This window comes from Phyllobates terribilis, unplaced genomic scaffold (genome assembly GCF_046119375.1).
Source record: "Phyllobates terribilis strain yellow unplaced genomic scaffold, ASM4611937v1 Scaffold_9__5_contigs__length_417890890, whole genome shotgun sequence".
In the NCBI taxonomy this organism is placed as follows: Eukaryota; Metazoa; Chordata; class Amphibia; order Anura; family Dendrobatidae; genus Phyllobates; species Phyllobates terribilis.
Window position 1 is genome coordinate 301,934,182 of NW_027362769.1, and position 19,953 is coordinate 301,954,134.

The following is a 19,953-nucleotide window of genomic DNA, read 5'->3' on the forward strand; positions in this document are numbered from 1 at the left end:
GCTAACTACAATTGTGTACAACATCAATCTCTACGATAGTGCAATAGTGGGATTAAGAATCTGCTCTGAGTGCTAAAAAGGAAGAAAGACGGGATGAAGCATTGAAAAAGTTACAGCACTGGTTTTTTTTTTACTATTCTACAAATTTGTCATTGTCCTTTTAAATAATGCTCTTCAAAAATTACTTGGTTTCTCAAGTGCCAAGACTGAGAGCGACATCTTACTCCATGATTATGCTTTGCATGGAATACTACTCAAGCTTAATGTTGTTTTGTTCAGTTAACCACTTGAAATTTTTAATTAGTGAAAAAATCCTCACTGGCTTTAATGTCCTTCTCATCAGCTTGTGGTGCTGTGGCTTAGTTGGTTAAAGCGCCTGTCTTGTAAACAGGGGATCCTGAGTTCAAAACTCAGCAGTGCCATCTGTTCCAAATAAAGCTTTTAAACCTCAAAATGTGGTATTTAATTGTGTACAACATCGATCTCTACGATAGTGCAATAGTGGTATTAAGAATCTGCTCTGAGTGCTAAAAAGGAAGAAAGACGGGATGAAGCACTGAAAAAGTTACAGCAATGTTTTTTTTTTTACTATTCTACATATTTGTCATTGTCCTTTTAAATAATGCTCTTCAAAAATTACTTGGTTTCTCAAGTGCCAAGACTGAGAGCGACATCTTACTCCATGATTATGCTTTGCATGGAATACTACTCAAGCTTAATGTTGTTTTGTTCAGTTAACCACTTGAAATTTTTAATTAGTGAAAAAATCCTCACTGGCTTTCCTGTCCTTCTCTTCAGTTTGTTGTGCTGTGGCTTAGTTGGTTAAAGTGCCTGTCTTGTAAACAGGAGATCCTGAGTTCAATTCTCAGCAGTACTGTCTTTTCCAAATAAAGCTTTTAAACATCAAAATGTGGACTTTGATTGTGTACAACATCGATCTCTACGATAGTGCAATAGTGGGATTAAGAATCTGCTCTAAGTACTAAAAAGGAAAAAAGACCGGATGAAGTTTAAAAAAGTTACAGCAGAGGTTTTTTTTTTTACTATTCTACAAATTTGTCATTGTCCTTTTAAATAATGCTCTTCAAAAATCACTTGGTTTCTCAATTGCCAAGACTGAGAGCGACATCTTATTCCATGATTATGCTTTTCATGGAATACTACTCAAGCTTAATGTTGTTTTGCTCAGTTAACCACTTAAAATTTTTAATTAGTAATTAAATGCTCACTGGCTTTCCTGTCCTCCTCTTCAGCTTGTGGTGCTGTGGCTTAGTTGGTTAAAGCGCCTGTCTTGTAAACAGGAGCTTCTCAGTTCAAATCTCAGCATTGCCATCTGTTCCAAATAAAGCTTCTAAACCTCAAAATGTGCACTTCAATTGTGTACAACATCGATCTCTACGATAGTGCAATAGTGGGATTAAGAATCTGCTTTAAGTGCTAAAAAGGAAGAAAGATGGGATGAAGCTTTAAAAAAGTTACAACAGTGTTTTTTTTTTTACTATTCTACAAATTTGTCATTGTCCTTTTAAATAATGCTCTTCAAAAATTACTTGGTTTCTCAAGTGCCAAGACTGAGAGCGACATCTTATTCCGTGATTATGCTTTGCATGGAATACCACTCAAGCTTAATGTTGTTTTGCTCAGTTAAACACTTGAAATTTTTAATTAGTGATAAAATCCTCACTGGCTTTCCTGTCCTTCTCATCAGCTTGTGGTGCTCTGGCTTAGTTGGTTAAAGCGCCCGTCTCATAAAAAGGAGATCCTGAGTTCAAATCTTAGTAGTGCCATCTGTTCCAAATAAAGGTTTTAAACATCAAAATGTGGACTTTGATTGTGTACAACATCGATCTCTACGAAAGTGCAATAGTGGGACTAAGAATCTGCTCTAAGTAGTAAAAAGGAAGAAAGATGGGATGAAGTTTTAAAAAAGTTACAGCAGAGTTTTTTTTTTTTACTATTCTACAAATTTGTCATTGTCCTTTTAAATAATGCTTTTCAAAAATTACTTGGTTTCTCAAGTGCCAAGACTGAGAGCGACATCTTATCCCATGATTATGCTTTGCATGGAATACTACTCAAGCTTAATGTTGTTTTGCTCAGCTAACCAATTGAAATTTTTAATTAGTGATTAAATCCTCCCTGGCTTTCCTGTCCTCCTTATCAGCTTGTGGTACTGTGGCTTAGTTGGTTAAAGCGCCTGTCTTGTAAACAGGAGATCCTCAGTTCAAAACTAAGCAGTGCCATATGTTCCAAATAAAGCTTTTAAACCTCAAAATGTGGACTTTAATTGTGTACAACATCGATCTCTACGATAGTGCAATAGTGGGATTAAGAATCTGCTCTGAGTGCTAAAAAGGAAGAAAGATTGGATGAAGCATTGAAAAAGTTACAGCAGTTTTTTTTTTTTTACTATTCTACAAATTTCTCATTGTCCTTTTAAATAATGCTCTTCAAAAATTACTTGTTTTCTCAATTGCCAAGACTGAGAGCGACATCTTATTCCATGATTATGCTTTGCATGGAATACTACTCAAGATTAATGTTGTTTTGCTCAGTTAACCAATTGAAATTTTTAATTAGTGATTAAATCCTCCCTGGCTTTCCTGTCCTCCTCATCAGCTTGTGGTGGTGTGGCTTAGTTTGTTAAAGCATCTGACTTGTAAACAGGAGATCCTGAGTTGAAATCTTAAAAGTGCCATCTATTCCAAATAAAGCTTTTAAACCTCAAAATGTGGACTTCAATTGTGTACAACATCGATCTCTATGATAGTGCAATAGTGGGATTAAGAATCTGCTCTAAGTGCTAAAAAGGAAGAAAGATGGGATGAAGCTTTAAAAAAGTTACAGCAGTGTTTTTTTTTACAATTACACAAATTTCTCATTGTCCTTTTAAATAATGCTCTTCAAAAATTACTTGGTTTCTCAATTGCCAAGACTGAGAGTGACATCTTATTCCATGATTATGCTTTGCATGGAATACTACACAAGCTTAATGTTGTTTTGCTCAGTTAACCACTTGAAATTATTGATTAGTTATTAAATCCTCCCTGGCTTTCCTGTCCTACTCATCAGCTTGTGGTGCTGTGGCTTAGTTGGTTAAAGCACCTGTCTTGTAAACATGAGAAACTCAGTTCAAATCTCAGCACTGCCTTCTCTTCCGAGTAAAGCTTTTAAACCTCAAAATGCTAACTTCAATTGTGTACAACATCGATCTCTACGATAGTGCAATAGTGGGATTAAGAATCTGCTCTAAGTACTAAAAAGGAAGAAATATGGGATGAAGTTTTAAAAAAGTTACAGCAGTGTTTTTTTTTTTACTATTCTACAAATTTGTCATTGTCCTTTTAAATAATGCTCTTCAAAAATTACTTGGATTCTCAATTGCCAAGACTGAGAGCGACATCTTATTCCATGATTATGCTTTGCATGGAATACTACTCAAGCTTAATGTTGTTTTGCTCAGTTAACCGCTTGAAATTTTTAATTAGTGATTAAATCCTCAATGGCTTTCCTATCTTCCTCATCTGCTTGTGGTGCTGTCGCTAAGTTGGTTAAAGCACCTGTCTCGTAAACAGGAGATCCTGAGTTCTAATCTCAGCAGTGCCATCTGTTCCAAATAAAGCTTTTAAACCTCAAAATGCTTACTTCAATTCTGTACAACATCGATCTCTACGATAGTGCAATAGTGGGATTAAGAATCTGCTCTGAGTGCTAAAAAGGAAGAAAGACGGGATGAAGTTTTGAAAAAGTTACAGCACTGTTTTTGTTTTTTACTATTCTACAAATTTGTCTTAGTCCTTTTAAATAATGCTTTTCAAAAATTACTTGGTTTCTCAAGTGAAAAGACTGAGAGCGACATCTTATTCCATGATTATGCTTTGCATGAAAAACCACACAAGCTTCCTGTTGTTTTGCTCAGTTAACCACTTGAAATTATTGATTAGTGATTAAATCCTCCATGGCTTTCCTATCCTCCTCATCAGCTTGTGGTGCTGTGGCTTAGTTGGTTAAAGCAACTGTCTTGTAAACAGGAGATCCTGAGTTCAAATCTCAGCACTGCCTTCTCTTCCGAGTAAAGCTTTTAAACCTCAAAATGCTAACTTCAATTTGTACAACATCGATCTCTACGATAGTGCAATAGTGGGATTAAGAATCTGCTCTGAGTGCTAAAAAGGAAGAAAGACGGGATGAATCTTTAAAAAAGTTACTGCAGTGTCTTTTTTAACTATTCTACAAATTTGTCATTGTCCTTTTAAATAATGCTCTTCAAAAATTACTTGTTTTCTCAATTGCCAAGACTGAGAGCGACATCTTATTCCATGATTATGCTTTGCATGGAATACTACTCAAGCTAAATGAGACTGAGAGCGACATCTTATTCCATGATTATGCTTTGCATGGAATAATACTCAAGATTAATGTTGTTTTGCTCAGTTAACCACTTGAAATTTTTAATTAGTGATTAAATCCTCACTGGCTTTCCTGTCCTCCTCATCAGTTTGTGGTGTGGTGGCTTAGTTGGTTAAAGTGCCTGTCTTGTAAACAGGAGATCCTGAGTTCAAATCTCAGCAGTGCTGTCTGTTGCCAATAAAGCTTTTAAACATCAAAATGTGGAATTTGATTGTTTACAACATCTATCTCTACGATAGTGCAATAGTGGGATTAAGAATCTGCTCTAAGTGCTAAAAAGGAAGAAAGACGGGATGAAGCTTTAAAAAAGTTACAGCAGTATTTTTTTTAACTATTCTACAAATTTCTCATTGTCCTTTTAAATAATGCTCTTCAAAAATTACTTGGTTTCTCAAGTGCCAAGACTGAGAGCGACATCTTATTCCATGATTATGCTTTGCATGGAATAATACTCAAGCTTAATGTTGTTTTGCTTAGTTTACCACTTGAAATTTTTAAATAGTGATTAAATCCTCACTGGCTTTCCTATTTTCATCATCTGCTTGTGGTGTTGTGGCTTAGTTGGTTAAAGTGCCTGTCTTGTAAACAGGAGATCCTGAGTTCAAATCTCAGCAGTGCTGTCTGTTCCAAATAAAGCTTTTAAACATCAAAATGTGGAATTTGATTGTGTACAACATCGATCTCTACGATAGTGCAATAGTGGGATTAAGAATCTGCTCTAAGTGCTAAAAAGGAAGAAAGACGGGATGAAGCTTTAAAAAAGTTACAGCAGTATTTTTTTTTAACTAGTCTACAAATTTCTCATTGTCCTTTTAAATAATGCTCTTCAAAAATTACTTGGTTTCTCAATTGCCAAGACTGAGAGCGACATCTTATTCCATGATTATGCTTTGCATGGAATACTACTCAAGCTTAATGTTGTTGTGCTCAGTTAACCACTTGAAACTTTTAATTAGTAATTAAATCCTCACTGTCTTTCCTGTCCTCTTCTTTAGCTTGTGGTGCTGTGGCTTAGTTGGTTAAAGCGCCTGTCTTGTAAACAGGAGATCTTGAGTTAAAATCTCAGCAGTGCCATCTGTTCCAAATAAAGCTTTTAAACCTCAAAATGTGCACTTCATTTGTGTGCAACATCGATCTCTACGATAGTGCAATAGTGGGATTAAGAATCTGCTCTGAGTGCTAAAAAGGAAGAAAGACGGGATGAATCTTTAAAAAAGTTACTGCAGTGTCTTTTTTAACTATTCTACAAATTTGTCATTGTCCTTTTAAATAATGCTCTTCAAAAATTACTTGTTTTCTCAATTGCCAAGACTGAGAGCGACATCTTATTCCATGATTATGCTTTGCATGGAATACTACTCAAGCTAAATGAGACTGAGAGCGACATCTTATTCCATGATTATGCTTTTCATGGAATAATACTCAAGATTAATGTTGTTTTGCTCAGTTAACCACTTGAAATTTTTAATTAGTGATTAAATCCTCACTGGCTTTCCTGACCTCCTCATCAGTTTGTGGTGCTGTGGCTTAGTTGGTTAAAGTGCCTGTCTTGTAAACAGGAGATCCTGAGTTCAAATCTCAGCAGTGCTGTCTGTTCCCAATAAAGCTTTTAAACATCAAAATGTGGAATTTGATTGTTTACAACATCGATCTCTACGATAGTGCAATAGTGGGATTAAGAATCTGCTCTAAGTGCTAAAAAGGAAGAAAGACGGGATGAAGCTTTAAAAAAGTTACAGCAGTATTTTTTTTAACTATTCTACAAATTTCTCATTGTCCTTTTAAATAATGCTCTTCAAAAATTACTTGGTTTCTCAAGTGCCAAGACTGAGAGCGACATCTTATTCCATGATTATGCTTTGCATGGAATAATACTCAAGCTTAATGTTGTTTTGCTTAGTTTACCACTTGAAATTTTTAAATAGTGATTAAATCCTCACTGGCTTTCCTATTTTCATCATCTGCTTGTGGTGTTGTGGCTTAGTTGGTTAAAGTGCCTGTCTTGTAAACAGGAGATCCTGAGTTCAAATCTCAGCAGTGCTGTCTGTTCCAAATAAAGCTTTTAAACCTCAAAATGTGCACTTCATTTGTGTGCAACATCGATCTCTACGATAGTGCAATAGTGGGATTAAGAATCTGCTCTAAGTGCTAAAAAGAAAGAAAGGCGGGATGAAGCTTTAAAAAAGTTACAGCAGTATTTTTTTTAACTATTCTACAAATTTCTCATTGTCCTTTTAAATATTGCTCTTCAAAAATTACTTGGTTTCTCAAGTGCCAAGACTGAGAGCGACATCTTATTCCATGATTATGCTTTGCATGGAATACTACTCAAGCTAAATGAGACTGAGAGCGACATCTTATTCCATGATTATGCTTTGCATGGAATAATACTCAAGATTAATGTTGTTTTGCTCAGTTAACCACTTGAAATTTTTAATTAGTGATTAAATCCTCACTGGCTTTCCTGTCCTCTTCATCAGTTTGTGGTGCTGTGGCTTAGTTGGTTAAAGTGCCTGTCTTGTAAACAGGAGATACTGAGTTCAAATCTCTGCAGTGCTGTCTGTTCCAAATAAAGCTTTTAAACATTAAAATGTGGAATTTGATTGTTTACAACATCGATCTCTACGATAGTGCAATAGTGGGATTAAGAATCTGCTCTAAGTGCTAAAAAGGAAGAAAGACGGGATGAAGCTTTAAAAAAGTTACAGCAGTATTTTTTTTAACTATTCTACAAATTTCTCATTGTCCTTTTAAATAATGCTCTTCAAAAATTACTTGGTTTCTCAAGTGCCAAGACTGAGAGCGACATCTTATTCCATGATTATGCTTTGCATGGAATACTACTCAAGCTTAATGTTGTTTTGCTCAGCTAACCAATTGAATTTATTAATAAGTGATTAAATCCTCACTGGCTTTCCTGTCCTCCTTATCAGCTTGTGGTGCGGTGGCTTAGTTGGTTAAAACGCCTGTCTTGTAAACAGGCGATCCTGAGTTCAAATCTCAGCACTGCCTTTTTTTCCGAGTAAAGCTTTTAAGCCACAAAATGCTGACTTCAATTGTGTACAACATCGATCTCTACGATAGTGCAATAGTGGGATTAAGAATCTGCTCTGAGTGATAAAAAGGAAGAAAGACGGGATGAAGTTTTGAAAAAGTTACAGCAGTTTTTTTTTTTTTACTATTCTACAAATTTCTCATTGTCCTTTTAAATAATGCTCTTCAAAAATTACTTGTTTTCTCAATTGCCAAGACTGAGAGCGACATCTTATTCCATGGTTATGCTTTGCATGGAATACTACTCAAGATTAATGTTGTTTTGCTCAGTTAACCAATTGAAATTTTTAATTAGTGATTAAATCCTCCCTGGCTTTCCTGTCCTCCTCATCAGCTTGTGGTGGTGTGGCTTAGTTTGTTAAAGCGTCTGACTTGTAAACAGGAGATCCTGAGTTGAAATCTTAAAAGTGCCATCTATTCCAAATAAAGCTTTTAAACCTCAAAATGTGGACTTCAATTGTGTACAACATCGATCTCTACGATAGTGCAATAGTGGGATTAAGAATCTGCTCTAAGTGCTAAAAAGGAAGAAAGATGGGATGAAGCTTTAAAAAAGTTACAGCAGTGTTTTTTTTTACAATTACACAAATTTCTCATTGTCCTTTTAAATAATGCTCTTCAAAAATTACTTGGTTTCTCAATTGCCAAGACTGAGAGTGACATCTTATTCCATGATTATGCTTTGCATGGAATACTACACAAGCTTAATGTTGTTTTGCTCAGTTAACCACTTGAAATTATTGATTAGTTATTAAATCCTCCCTGGCTTTCCTGTCCTACTCATCAGCTTGTGGTGCTGTGGCTTAGTTGGTTAAAGCACCTGTCTTGTAAACATGAGAAACTCAGTTCAAATCTCAGCACTGCCTTCTCTTCCGAGTAAAGCTTTTAAACCTCAAAATGCTAACTTCAATTGTGTACAACATCGATCTCTACGATAGTGCAATAGTGGGATTAAGAATCTGCTCTGAGTGCTAAAAAGGAAGAAAGACGGGATGAAGTTTTGAAAAAGTTACAGCAGAGTTTTTTTTTTTGCTATTCTACAAATTTGTCATTGTCCTTTTAAATAATGCTCTTCAAAAATTACTTGGTTTCTCAATTGCCAAGACTGAGAGCGACATCTTATTCCATGATTATGCTTTGCATGGAATAATACTCAAGCTTAATGTTGTTTTGCTCAGTTAACCACTTGAAATTTTTAAATAGTGATTAAATCCTCACTGGCTTTCCTATCTTCATCATCTGCTTGTGGTGCTGTGGCTTAGTTGGTTAAAGTGCCTGTCTTGTAAACAGGAGATACTGAGTTCAATTCTCAGCAGTGCTGTCTGTTCCAAGTAAAGCTTTTAAACATCAAAATGTGGAATTTGATTGTGTACAACATCGATCTCTACGATAGTGCAATAGTGAGATTAAGAATCTTCTCTAAGTGCTAAAAAGGAAGAAAGACGGGATGAAGCTTTAAAAAAGTTACAGCAGTATTTTTTTTAACTATTCTACAAATTTCTCATTGTCCTTTTAAATAATGCTCTTCAAAAATTACTTGGTTTCTCAAGTGCCAAGACTGAGAGCGACATCTTATTCCATGATTATGCTTTGCATGGAATACTACTCAAGCTTAATGTTGTTTTGCTCAGTTAACCACTTGAAATTTTTAAAGAGTGATTAAATCCTCACTGGCTTTCCTATTTTCATCATCTGCTTGTGGTGCTGTGGCTTAGTTGGTTAAAGTGCCTGTCTAGTAAACAGGAGATCCTGAGTTCAATTCTCAGCAGTGCTGTCTGTTCCAAGTAAAGCTTTTAAACATCAAAATGTGGAATTTGATTGTGTACAACATCGATCTCTACGATAGTGCAATAGTGGGATTAAGAATCTTCTCTAAGTGCTAAAAAGGAAGAAAGACGGTATGAAGCTTTAAAAAAGTTACAGCAGTATTTTTTTTAACTATTCTTCAAATTTCTCATTGTCCTTTTAAATAATGCTCTTCAAAAATTACTTGTTTTCTCAAGTGCCTTGACTGAGAGCGACATCTTATTCCATGATTATGCTTTGCATGGAATACTACTCAAGCTTAATGTTGTTTTGCTCAGTTAACCACTTGAAATTTTTAAATAGTGATTAAATCCTCACTGGCTTTCCTATTTTCATTATCTGCTTGTGGTGCTGTGGCTTAGTTGGTTAAAGCGCCTGTCTTGTAAACAGGAGATCCTGAGTTCAAATCTCAGCAGTGCCATCTGTTCCAAATAAAGCTTTTAAACCTCAAAATGTGGACTTCAATTGTGTACAACATCGATCTCTACGATAGTGCAATAGTGGGATTAAGAATCTGCTCTAAATGCTAAAAAGGAAGAAAGATGGGATAAAGCTTTAAAAAAGTTACAGCAGTGTTTTTTTTTTTTTACTATTCTTCAAATTGTCATTGTCCTTTTAAATAATGCTTTTCAAAAATTACTTGGATTCTCTAGTGCCAAGACTGAGAGCGACATCTTATTCCATGATTATGCTTTGCATGGAATACTACTTGAGCTTAATGTTGTTTTGCTCAGTTAACCACTGAAAATTTTTAATTAGTGATTAAATCCTCACTGGCTTTCCTGTCCTTCTCATCAGCTTGTGGTGCTGTGGCTTAGTTCAAATCTCAGCAATGACTTTTCTTCCAAGTAAAGCTTTTAAACCTCAAAATGCTTACTTCAATTCTGTACAACATCGATCTCTACGATAGTGCAATAGTGGGATTAAGAATCTGCTCTGAGTGCTAAAAAGGAAGAAAGACGGGATGAAGCATTGAAAAAGTTACAGCACTGTTTTTGTTTTTTACTATTCTACAAATTTGTCTTAGTCCTTTTAAATAATGCTTTTCAAAAATTACTTGGTTTCTCAAGTGCCAAGACTGAGAGCGACATCTTATTCCATGAATATGCTTTGCATGAAAAACCACACAAGCTTCCTGTTGTTTTGCTCAGTTAACCACTTGAAATTATTGATTAGTGATTAAATCCTCCATGGCTTTCCTATCCTCCTCATCAGCTTGTGGTGCTGTGGCTTAGTTGGTTAAAGCAACTGTCTTGTAAACAGGAGATCCTGAGTTCAAATCTCAGCACTGCCTTCTCTTCCGAGTAAAGCTTTTAAACCTCAAAATGCTAACTTCAATTTGTACAACATCAAAATGTGGAATTTGATTGTTTACAACATCGATCTCTACGATAGTGCAATAGTGGGATTAAGAATCTGCTCTAAGTGCTAAAAAGGAAGAAAGACGGGATGAAGCTTTAAAAAAGTTACAGCAGTATTTTTTTTAACTATTCTACAAATTTCTCATTGTCCTTTTAAATAATGCTCTTCAAAAATTACTTGGTTTCTCAAGTGCCAAGACTGAGAGCGACATCTTATTCCATGATTATGCTTTGCATGGAATAATACTCAAGCTTAATGTTGTTTTGCTCAGTTTACCACTTGAAATTTTTAAATAGTGATTAAATCCTCACTGGCTTTCCTATCTTCATCATCTGCTTGTGGTGTTGTTGCTTAGTTGGTTAAAGTGCCTGTCTTGTAAACAGGAGATCCTGAGTTCAAATCTCAGCAGTGCTGTCTGTTCCAAATACAGCTTTTAAACATCAAAATGTGGAATTTGATTGTGTACAACATCGATCTCTACGATAGTGCAATAGTGGGATTAAGAATCTGCTCTAAGTGCTAAAAAGGAAGAAAGATGGGATGAAGCTTTAAAAAAGTTACAGCAGTATTTTTTTTAACTAGTCTACAAATTTCTCATTGTCCTTTTAAATAATGCTCTTCAAAAATTACTTGGTTTCTCAATTGCCAAGACTGAGAGCGACATCTTATTCCATGATTATGCTTTGCATGGAATACTACTCAAGCTTAATGTTGTTGTGCTCAGTTAACCACTTGAAACTTTTAATTAGTAATTAAATCCTCACTGTCTTTCCTGTCCTCTTCTTTAGCTTGTGGTGCTGTGGCTTAGCTGGTTAAAGCGCCTGTCTTTTAAACAGGAGATCCTGAGTTAAAATCTCAGCAGTGCCATCTGTTCCAAATAAAGCTTTTAAACCTCAAAATGTGCACTTCATTTGTGTGCAACATCGATCTCTACGATAGTGCAATAGTGGGATTAAGAATCTGCTCTAAGTGCTAAAAAGGAAGAAAGACGGGATGAAGCTTTAAAAAAGTTACAGCAGTATTTTTTTTAACTATTCTACAAATTTCTCATTGTCCTTTTAAATATTGCTCTTCAAAAATTACTTGGTTTCTCAAGTGCCAAGACTGAGAGCGACATCTTATTCCATGATTATGCTTTGCATGGAATACTACTCAAGCTAAATGAGACTGAGAGCGACATCTTTTTCCATGATTATGCTTTGCATGGAATAATACTCAAGATTAATGTTGTTTTGCTCAGTTAACCACTTGAAATTTTTAATTAGTGATTAAATCCTCACTGGCTTTCCTGTCCTCCTCATCAGTTTGTGGTGCTGTGGCTTAGTTGGTTAAAGTGCCTGTCTTGTAAACAGGAGATCCTGAGTTCAAATCTCCGCAGTGCTGTCTGTTGCAAATAAAGCTTTTAAACATTAAAATGTGGAATTTGATAGTTTACAACATCGATCTCTACGATAGTGCAATAGTGGGATTAAGAATCTGCTCTAAGTGCTAAAAAGGAAGAAAGACGGGATGAAGCTTTAAAAAAGTTACAGCAGTATTTTTTTTAACTATTCTACAAATTTCTCATTGTCCTTTTAAATAATGCTCTTCAAAAATTACTTGGTTTCTCAAGTGCCAAGACTGAGAGCGACATCTTATTCCATGATTATGCTTTGCATGGAATAATACTCAAGCTTAATGTTGTTTTGCTCAGTTAACCACTTGAAATTTTTAAATAGTGATTAAATCCTCACTGGCTTTCCTATCTTCATCATCTGCTTGTGGTGCTGTGGCTTAGTTGGTTAAAGTGCCTGTCTTGTAAACAGGAGATACTGAGTTCAATTCTCAGCAGTGCTGTCTGTTCCAAGTAAAGCTTTTAAACATCAAAATGTGGAATTTGATTGTGTACAACATCGATCTCTACGATAGTGCAATAGTGGGATTAAGAATCTTCTCTAAGTGCTAAAAAGGAAGAAAGACGGGATGAAGCTTTAAAAAAGTTACAGCAGTATTTTTTTTAACTATTCTACAAATTTCTCATTGTCCTTTTAAATAATGCTCTTCAAAAATTACTTGGTTTCTCAAGTGCCAAGACTGAGAGCGACATCTTATTCCATGATTATGCTTTGCATGGAATACTACTCCAGCTTAATGTTGTTGTGCTCAGTTAACCACTTGAAACTTTTAATTAGTAATTAAATCCTCACTGTCTTTCCTGTCCTCTTCTTTAGCTTGTGGTGCTGTGGCTTAGTTGGTTAAAGCGCCTGTCTTTTAAACAGGAGATCCTGAGTTAAAATCTCAGCAGCGCCATCTGTTCCAAATAAAGCTTTTAAACCTCAAAATGTGCACTTCATTTGTGTGCAACATCGATCTCTACGATAGTGCAATAGTGGGATTAAGAATCTGCTCTAAGTGCTAAAAAGGAAGAAAGACGGGATGAAGCTTTAAAAAAGTTACAGCAGTATTTTTTTTAACTATTCTACAAATTTCTCATTGTCCTTTTAAATATTGCTCTTCAAAAATTACTTGGTTTCTCAAGTGCCAAGACTGAGAGCAACATCTTATTCCATGATTATGCTTTGCATGGAATACTACTCAAGCTAAATGAGACTGAGAGCGACATCTTTTTCCATGATTATGCTTTGCATGGAATAATACTCAAGATTAATGTTGTTTTGCTCAGTTAACCACTTGAAATTTTTAATTAGTGATTAAATCCTCACTGGCTTTCCTGTCCTCCTCATCAGTTTGTGGTGCTGTGGCTTAGTTGGTTAAAGTGCCTGTCTTGTAAACAGGAGATCCTGAGTTCAAATCTCCGCAGTGCTGTCTGTTGCAAATAAAGCTTTTAAACATTAAAATGTGGAATTTGATTGTGTACAACATCGATCTCTACGATAGTGCAATAGTGGGATTAAGAATCTGCTCTAAGTGCTAAAAAGGAAGAAAGACGGGATGAAGCTTTAAAAAAGTTACAGCAGTATTTTTTTTAACTATTCTACAAATTTCTCATTGTCCTTTTAAATAATGCTCTTCAAAAATTATTTGGTTTCTCAATTGCCAAGACTGAGAGCGACATCATATTCCATGATTATGCTTTGCATGGAATACTACTCAAGCTTAATGTTGTTTTGCTCAGTTAACCACTTGAAACTTTTAATTAGTAATTAAATCCTCACTGTCTTTCCTGTCCTCCCCTTCAGCTTGTGGTGCTGTGGCTTAGTTGGATAAAGCGCTTGTCTTGTAAACAGGAGAACCTGAGTTCAAATCTCAGCAGTGCCATCTGTTCCAAATAAAGCTTTTAAACTTCAAAATGTGCACTTCAATTGTGTGCAACATCGATCTCTATGATAGTGCAATAGTGGGATTAAGAATCTGCTTTAAGTGCTAAAAAGAAAGAAAGACGGGATGAAGCTTTAAAAAAGTTACAGCAGTATTTTTTTTAACTATTCTACAAATTTCTCATTGTCCTTTTAAATAATGCTCTTCAAAAATTACTTGGTTTCTCAAGTGCCAAAACTGAGAGCGACATCTTATTCCATGATTATGCTTTGCATGGAATACTACTCAAGCTAAATGATACTGAGAGCGACATCTTATTCCATGATTATGCTTTGCATGGAATAATACTCAAGATTAATGTTGTTTTGCTCAGTTAACCACTTGAAATTTTTAATTAGTGATTAAATCCTCACTGGCTTTCCTGTCCTCCTCATCAGTTTGTGGTGCTGTGGCTTAGTTGGTTAAAGTGCCTGTCTTGTAAACAGGAGATCCTGAGTTCAAATCTCAGCAGTTCTGTCTGCTCCAAATAAAGCTATTAAACATCAAAATGTGGAATTTGATTGTGTACAACATCGATCTCTACAATAGTGGGATTAAGAATCTGCTCTAAGTGCTAAAAAGGAAGAAAGACGGGATGAAGTTATAAAAAAGTTACAGCAGTAATTTTTTTAACTATTCTACAAATTTCTCATTGTCCTTTTAAATAATGCTCTTCAAAAATTACTTGGTTTCTCAAGTGCCAAGACTGAGAGCGACATCTTATGTCATGATTATGCTTTGCATGGAATACTACTCAAGCTAAATGAGACTGAGAGCGACATCTTATTCCATGATTATGCTTTGCATGGAATACTACTCAAGCTTAATGTTGTTTTGCTCAGTTAACTACTTGAAATTTTTAATTAGTGATAAAATCCTCACTGGCTTTCCTGTCTTCCTCATCAGTTTGTGGTGCTTTGACTTAGTTGGTTAAAGTGCCTGTCTTGTAAACAGGAGATCCTTAGTTCTAATCTCAGCAGTGCTGTCTGTTCCAAATAAAGCTTTTAAACATGAAAATGTGGAATTTGATTGTGTACAACATCGATCTCTACGATAGCGCAATAGTGGGATTAAGAATCTGCTCTAAGTGCTAAAAAGGAAGAAAGACGGGATGAAGCTTTAAAAAAGTTACAGCAGTATTTTTTTTAACTATTCAACAAATTTCTCATTGTCCTTTTAAATAATGCTCTTCAAAAATTACTTGGTTTCACAATTGCCAAGACTGAGAGCGACATCTTATTCCATGATTACGCTTTTCATGGAATACTACTCAAGCTTAATGTTCTTTTGCTCAGTTAACCACTTGAAACTTTTAATTAGTAATTAAATCTTCACTGGCTTTCCTGTCCTCCTTTTCAGCTTGTGGTGCTGTGGCTTAGTTGGTTAAAGCACCTGTCTTGTAAACAGGAGATCCTGAGTTCAAATGTCAGCAGTGCTGTCTGTTCCAAATAAAGCTTTTAAACCTCAAAATGTGGAATTTGATTGTGTACAACATCGATCTCTACGAGAGTGCAATAGTGGGATTAAGAATCTGCTCTAAGTGCTAAAAAGGAAGAAAGACGGGATGAAGCTTTATAAAAGTTACAGTAGTGTTTTCTTAACTATTCTACAAATTTGTCATTGTCCTTTTAAATAATGCTCTTCAAAAATTACTTGGTTACTCAAGTGCCAAGACTGAGAGCGACATCTTATTCCATGATTATGCTTTGCATGGAATACTACTCAAGCTTAATGTTGTTTTGCTCAGTTAACCACTTGAAATTTTTAAATAGTGATAAAATCCTCACTGGCTTTCCTGTCTTCCTCATCAGTTTGTGGTGCTTTGACTTAGTTGGTTAAAGTGCCTGTCTTGTAAACAGGAGATCCTGAGTTCAAATCTCAGCAGTGCTGTCTGTTCCAAATAAAGCTTTTAAACATCAAAATGTGGAATTTGATTGTGTACAACATCGATCTCTACGATAGTGCAATAGTGGGATTAAGAATCTTCTCTAAGTGCTAAAAAGGAAGAAAGACGGGATGAAGCTTTAAAAAAGTTACAGCAGTATTTTTTTTAACTATTCTACAAATTTCTCATTGTTCTTTTAAATAATGCTCTTCAAAAATTACTTGGTTTCTCAAGTGCCAAGACTGAGAGCGACATCTTATTCCATGATTATGCTTTGCATGGAATACTACTCAAGCTAAATGATACTGAGAGCGACATCTTATTCCATGATTATGCTTTGCATGGAATAATACTCAAGATTAATGTTGTTTTGCTCAGTTAACCACTTGAAATTTTTAATTAGTGATTAAATCCTCACTGGCTTTCCTGTCCTCCTCATCAGTTTGTGGTGCTGTGGTTTAGTTGGTTAAAGTGCCTGTCTTGTAAACAGGAGATCCTGAGTTCAAATCTCAGCAGTTCTGTCTGTTCCAAATAAAGCTTTTAAACATCAAAATGTGGAATTTGATTGTGTACAACATCGATCTCTACGATAGTGCAATAGTGGGATTAAGAATCTGCTCTAAGTGCTAAAAAGGAAGAAAGACGGAATGAAGCTTTAAAAAAGTTACAGCAGTATTTTTTTTAACTATTCTACAAATTTCTCATTGTCCTTTTAAATAATGCTCTTCAAAAATTACTTGGTTTCTCAAGTGCCAAGACTGAGAGCGACATCTTATTCCATGATTATGCTTTGCATGGAATAATACTCAAGCTTAATGTTGTTTTGCTCAGTTAACCACTTGAAATTTTTAAATAGTGATTAAATCCTCACTGGCTTTCTTGTCTTCCTCATCAGTTTGTGGTGCTGTGATTTAGTTGGTTAAAGTGCCTGTCTTGTAAACAGGAGATCCTTAGTTCTAATCTCAGCAGTGCTGTCTGTTCCAAATAAAGCTTTTAAACAACAAAATGTGGAATTTGATTGTGTACAACATCGATCTCTACGATAGTGCAATAGTGGGATTAAGAATCTGCTCTAAGTGCTAAAAAGGAAGAAAGACGGGATGAAGCTTTAAAAAAGTTACAGCAATATTTTTTTTAACTATTCTACAAATTTCTCATTGTCCTTTTAAATAATGCTCTTCAAAAATTATTTGGTTTCTCAATTGCCAAGACTGAGAGCGACATGTTATTCCATGATTATGCTTTGCATGGAATACTACTCAAGCTTAATGTTGTTTTGCTCAGTTAACCACTTGAAACTTTTAATTAGTAATTAACTCCTCACTGTCTTTCCTGTCCTCCTCTTCTGCTTGTGGTGCTGTGGCTTAGTTGGATAAAGCGCCTGTTTTGTAAACAGGAGATCCTGAGTTCAAATCTCAGCAGTGCCATCTGTTCCAAATAAAGCCTTTAAACCTCAAAATGTGCACTTCAATTGTGTGCAACATCGATCTCTACGATAGTGCAATAATGGGATTAAGAATCTGCTCTAAGTGCTAAAAAGGAAGAAAGACGGGATGAAGCTTTAAAAAAGTTACAGCAGTATTTTTTTTAACTATTCTACAAATTTCTCATTGTCCTTTTAAATAATGCTCTTCAAAAATTACTTGGTTTCTCAAGTGCCAAGACTGAGAGCGACATCTTATTCCATGATTATGCTTTGCATGGAATACTACTCAAGCTAAATGAGACTGAGAGCGACATCTTATTCCATGATTATGCTTTGCATGGAATAATACTCAAGCTTAATGTTGTTTTGCTCAGTTAACCACTTGAAATTTTTAATTAGTGATTAAATCCTCACTGGCTTTCCTGTCCTTCTCATCAGTTTGTGGTGCTGTGGCTTAGTTGGTTAAAGTGTCTATCTTGTAAACAGGAGATCCTGAGTTCAAATCTCAGTAGTGCTGTCTGTTCCAAATAAAGCTTTTAAACATCAAAATGTGGAATTTGATTGTGTACAACATCTATCTCTATGATAGTGCAACAGTGGGATTAAGAATCTGCTCTAAGTGCTAAAAAGGAAGAAAGACGGGATGAAGCTTTAAAAAAGTTACAGTAGTGTTTTCTTAACTATTATACAAATTTGTCATTGTCCTTTTAAATAATGCTCTTCAAAAATTACTTGGTTCTCAAGTGCCAAGACTGAGAGCGACATCTTATTCCATGATTATGCTTTGCAGGGAATACTACTCAAGCTTAATGATGTTTTGCTCAGTTAACCACTTGAAATTTTTAATTAGTGATAAAATCCTCACTGGCTTTCCTGTCCTCCTCATAAGTTTGTGGTGCTGTGGCTTAGTTGGTTAAAGTGCCTGTCTTGTAAACAGGAGATCCTGAGTTCTAATCTTAGTAGTGCTGTCTGTTCCAAATAAAGCTTTTAAACATCAAAATGTGGCATTTGATTTTGTACAACATCTATCTCTACGATAGTGCAATAGTGGGATTAAGAATCTGCTCTAAGTGCTAAAAAGGAAGAAAGACGGGATGAAGCTTTAAAAAAGTTACAGTAGTGTTTTCTTAACTATTCTCTAAATTTGTCATTGTCCTTTTAAATAATGCTCTTCAAAAATTACTTGGTTTCTCAAGTGCCAAGACTGAGAGCGACATCTAATTCCATGATTATGCTTTGCAAGGAATACTACTCAAGCTTAATGTTGTTTTGCTCAGTTAACCACTTGAAACTTTTAATTAGTAATTAAATCCTCACTGGCTTTCCTGTCTTCTTCTTCAGCTTGTGGTGCTGTGGCTTAGCTGGTTAAAGCGCCTGTCGTGTAAACAGGAGATCCTGAGTTCAAATCTCAGCAGTGCTATCTGTTCCAATTAAAGCTTTTAAACCTCAAAATGTGTACTTCAATTGTGTGCAACATCGATCTCTACGATAGTGCAATAGTGGGATTAAGAATCTGCTCTAAGTGCTAAAAAGGAAGAAAGATGGGATGAAGCTTTAAAAAAGTTACAGCAGTATTTTTTTTAACTATTCTACAAATTTCTCATTGTCCTTTTAAATAATGTTCTTCAAAAATTACTTGGTTTCTCAAGTGCCAAGACTGAGAGCGACATCTTATTCCATTATTATGCTTTGCATGGAATAATACTCAAGCTTAATGTTGTTTTGCTCAGTTAACCACTTGAAATTTTTAATTAGTGATTAAATCCTCACTGGCTTTCCTGTCTTCCTCATCAGTTTGTGGTGCTGTGGCTTAGTTGGTTAAGGTGCCTGTCTTGTAAACAGGAGATCCTGAGTTCAAATCTCAGTAGTGCTGTCTGTTCCAAATAAAGCTTTTAAACATCAAAATGTGGAATTTGATTGTGCTCAACATCGATCTCTATGATAGTGCAACAGTGGGATTAAGATTCTGCTCTAAGTGCTAAAAAGGAAGAAAGACGGGACGAAGCTTTAAAAAAGTTACAGTAGTGTTTTCTTAACTATTCTACAAATTTGTCATTGTCCTTTTAAATAATGCTCTTCAAAAATTACTTGGTTTCTCAAGTGCCAAGACTGAGAGTGACATCTTATTCCATGATTATGCTTTGCATGGAATACTACTCAAGCTTAATGTTGTTTTGCTCAGTTAACCACTTGAAATTTTTAATTAGTGATAAAATCCTCAATGGCTTTCCTGTCCTCCTCTTCAGCTTGTGGTGCTGTGGCTTAGTTGGTTAAAGTGCCTGTCTTGTAAACAGGAGATCCTGAGTTCAAATCTCAGCAGTGCCATCAGTTCCAAATAAAGCTTGTAAACCTCAAAATGTGCACTTCAGTTGTGAGCAACATCGATCTCTACGATAGTGTAATAGTGGGGTTAAGAATCTGCTGTAAGTGCTAAAAAGGAAGAAAGACGGGATGAAGCTTTAAAAAAGTTACAGCAGTATTTTTTTTAACTATTCTACAAATTTCTCATTGTCCTTTTAAATAATGCTCTTCAAAAATTAATTGGTTTCTCAAGTGCCAAGACTGAGAGCGACATCTTATTCCATTATTATGCTTTGCATGGAATAATACTCAAGCTTAATGTTGTTTTGCTCAGTTAACCACTTGAAATTTTTAATTAGTGATTAAATCCTCACTGGCTTTCCTGTCCTCCTCATCAGTTTCTGGTGCTGTG

The 19,953-nt window shown here is 35.4% G+C and overlaps 15 non-coding genes across 15 annotated transcripts; all 15 read left to right on the forward strand.

Annotated features, from left to right (window-relative positions):
• The first annotated feature begins 348 nt into the window (after nucleotides 1-348).
• TRNAT-UGU (transfer RNA threonine (anticodon UGU)) lies at nucleotides 349-422 on the forward strand. The gene has a single exon. It is a non-coding gene; the product is annotated as a tRNA-Thr (tRNA).
• Nucleotides 423-803: 381 nt separating this feature from the next.
• TRNAT-UGU (transfer RNA threonine (anticodon UGU)) lies at nucleotides 804-877 on the forward strand. Its single transcript has one exon. It is a non-coding gene; the product is annotated as a tRNA-Thr (tRNA).
• Nucleotides 878-2,169: 1,292 nt separating this feature from the next.
• TRNAT-UGU (transfer RNA threonine (anticodon UGU)) lies at nucleotides 2,170-2,243 on the forward strand. The gene has a single exon. It is a non-coding gene; the product is annotated as a tRNA-Thr (tRNA).
• Nucleotides 2,244-4,956: 2,713 nt separating this feature from the next.
• Nucleotides 4,957-5,030, forward strand: TRNAT-UGU (transfer RNA threonine (anticodon UGU)). Its single transcript has one exon. It is a non-coding gene; the product is annotated as a tRNA-Thr (tRNA).
• A 380-nt stretch (nucleotides 5,031-5,410) lies between these two features.
• On the forward strand, nucleotides 5,411-5,484 carry TRNAT-UGU (transfer RNA threonine (anticodon UGU)). The gene has a single exon. It is a non-coding gene; the product is annotated as a tRNA-Thr (tRNA).
• Nucleotides 5,485-5,926: 442 nt separating this feature from the next.
• On the forward strand, nucleotides 5,927-6,000 carry TRNAT-UGU (transfer RNA threonine (anticodon UGU)). Its single transcript has one exon. It is a non-coding gene; the product is annotated as a tRNA-Thr (tRNA).
• A 379-nt stretch (nucleotides 6,001-6,379) lies between these two features.
• TRNAT-UGU (transfer RNA threonine (anticodon UGU)) lies at nucleotides 6,380-6,453 on the forward strand. The gene has a single exon. It is a non-coding gene; the product is annotated as a tRNA-Thr (tRNA).
• A 2,711-nt stretch (nucleotides 6,454-9,164) lies between these two features.
• TRNAT-AGU (transfer RNA threonine (anticodon AGU)) lies at nucleotides 9,165-9,238 on the forward strand. Its single transcript has one exon. It is a non-coding gene; the product is annotated as a tRNA-Thr (tRNA).
• Nucleotides 9,239-9,617: 379 nt separating this feature from the next.
• TRNAT-UGU (transfer RNA threonine (anticodon UGU)) lies at nucleotides 9,618-9,691 on the forward strand. The gene has a single exon. It is a non-coding gene; the product is annotated as a tRNA-Thr (tRNA).
• Nucleotides 9,692-11,425: 1,734 nt separating this feature from the next.
• TRNAK-UUU (transfer RNA lysine (anticodon UUU)) lies at nucleotides 11,426-11,499 on the forward strand. Its single transcript has one exon. It is a non-coding gene; the product is annotated as a tRNA-Lys (tRNA).
• A 1,348-nt stretch (nucleotides 11,500-12,847) lies between these two features.
• On the forward strand, nucleotides 12,848-12,921 carry TRNAK-UUU (transfer RNA lysine (anticodon UUU)). Its single transcript has one exon. It is a non-coding gene; the product is annotated as a tRNA-Lys (tRNA).
• An 895-nt stretch (nucleotides 12,922-13,816) lies between these two features.
• Nucleotides 13,817-13,890, forward strand: TRNAT-UGU (transfer RNA threonine (anticodon UGU)). Its single transcript has one exon. It is a non-coding gene; the product is annotated as a tRNA-Thr (tRNA).
• A 442-nt stretch (nucleotides 13,891-14,332) lies between these two features.
• Nucleotides 14,333-14,406, forward strand: TRNAT-UGU (transfer RNA threonine (anticodon UGU)). The gene has a single exon. It is a non-coding gene; the product is annotated as a tRNA-Thr (tRNA).
• A 2,761-nt stretch (nucleotides 14,407-17,167) lies between these two features.
• On the forward strand, nucleotides 17,168-17,241 carry TRNAT-UGU (transfer RNA threonine (anticodon UGU)). The gene has a single exon. It is a non-coding gene; the product is annotated as a tRNA-Thr (tRNA).
• A 2,250-nt stretch (nucleotides 17,242-19,491) lies between these two features.
• On the forward strand, nucleotides 19,492-19,565 carry TRNAT-UGU (transfer RNA threonine (anticodon UGU)). The gene has a single exon. It is a non-coding gene; the product is annotated as a tRNA-Thr (tRNA).
• Nucleotides 19,566-19,953: the final 388 nt, after the last annotated feature.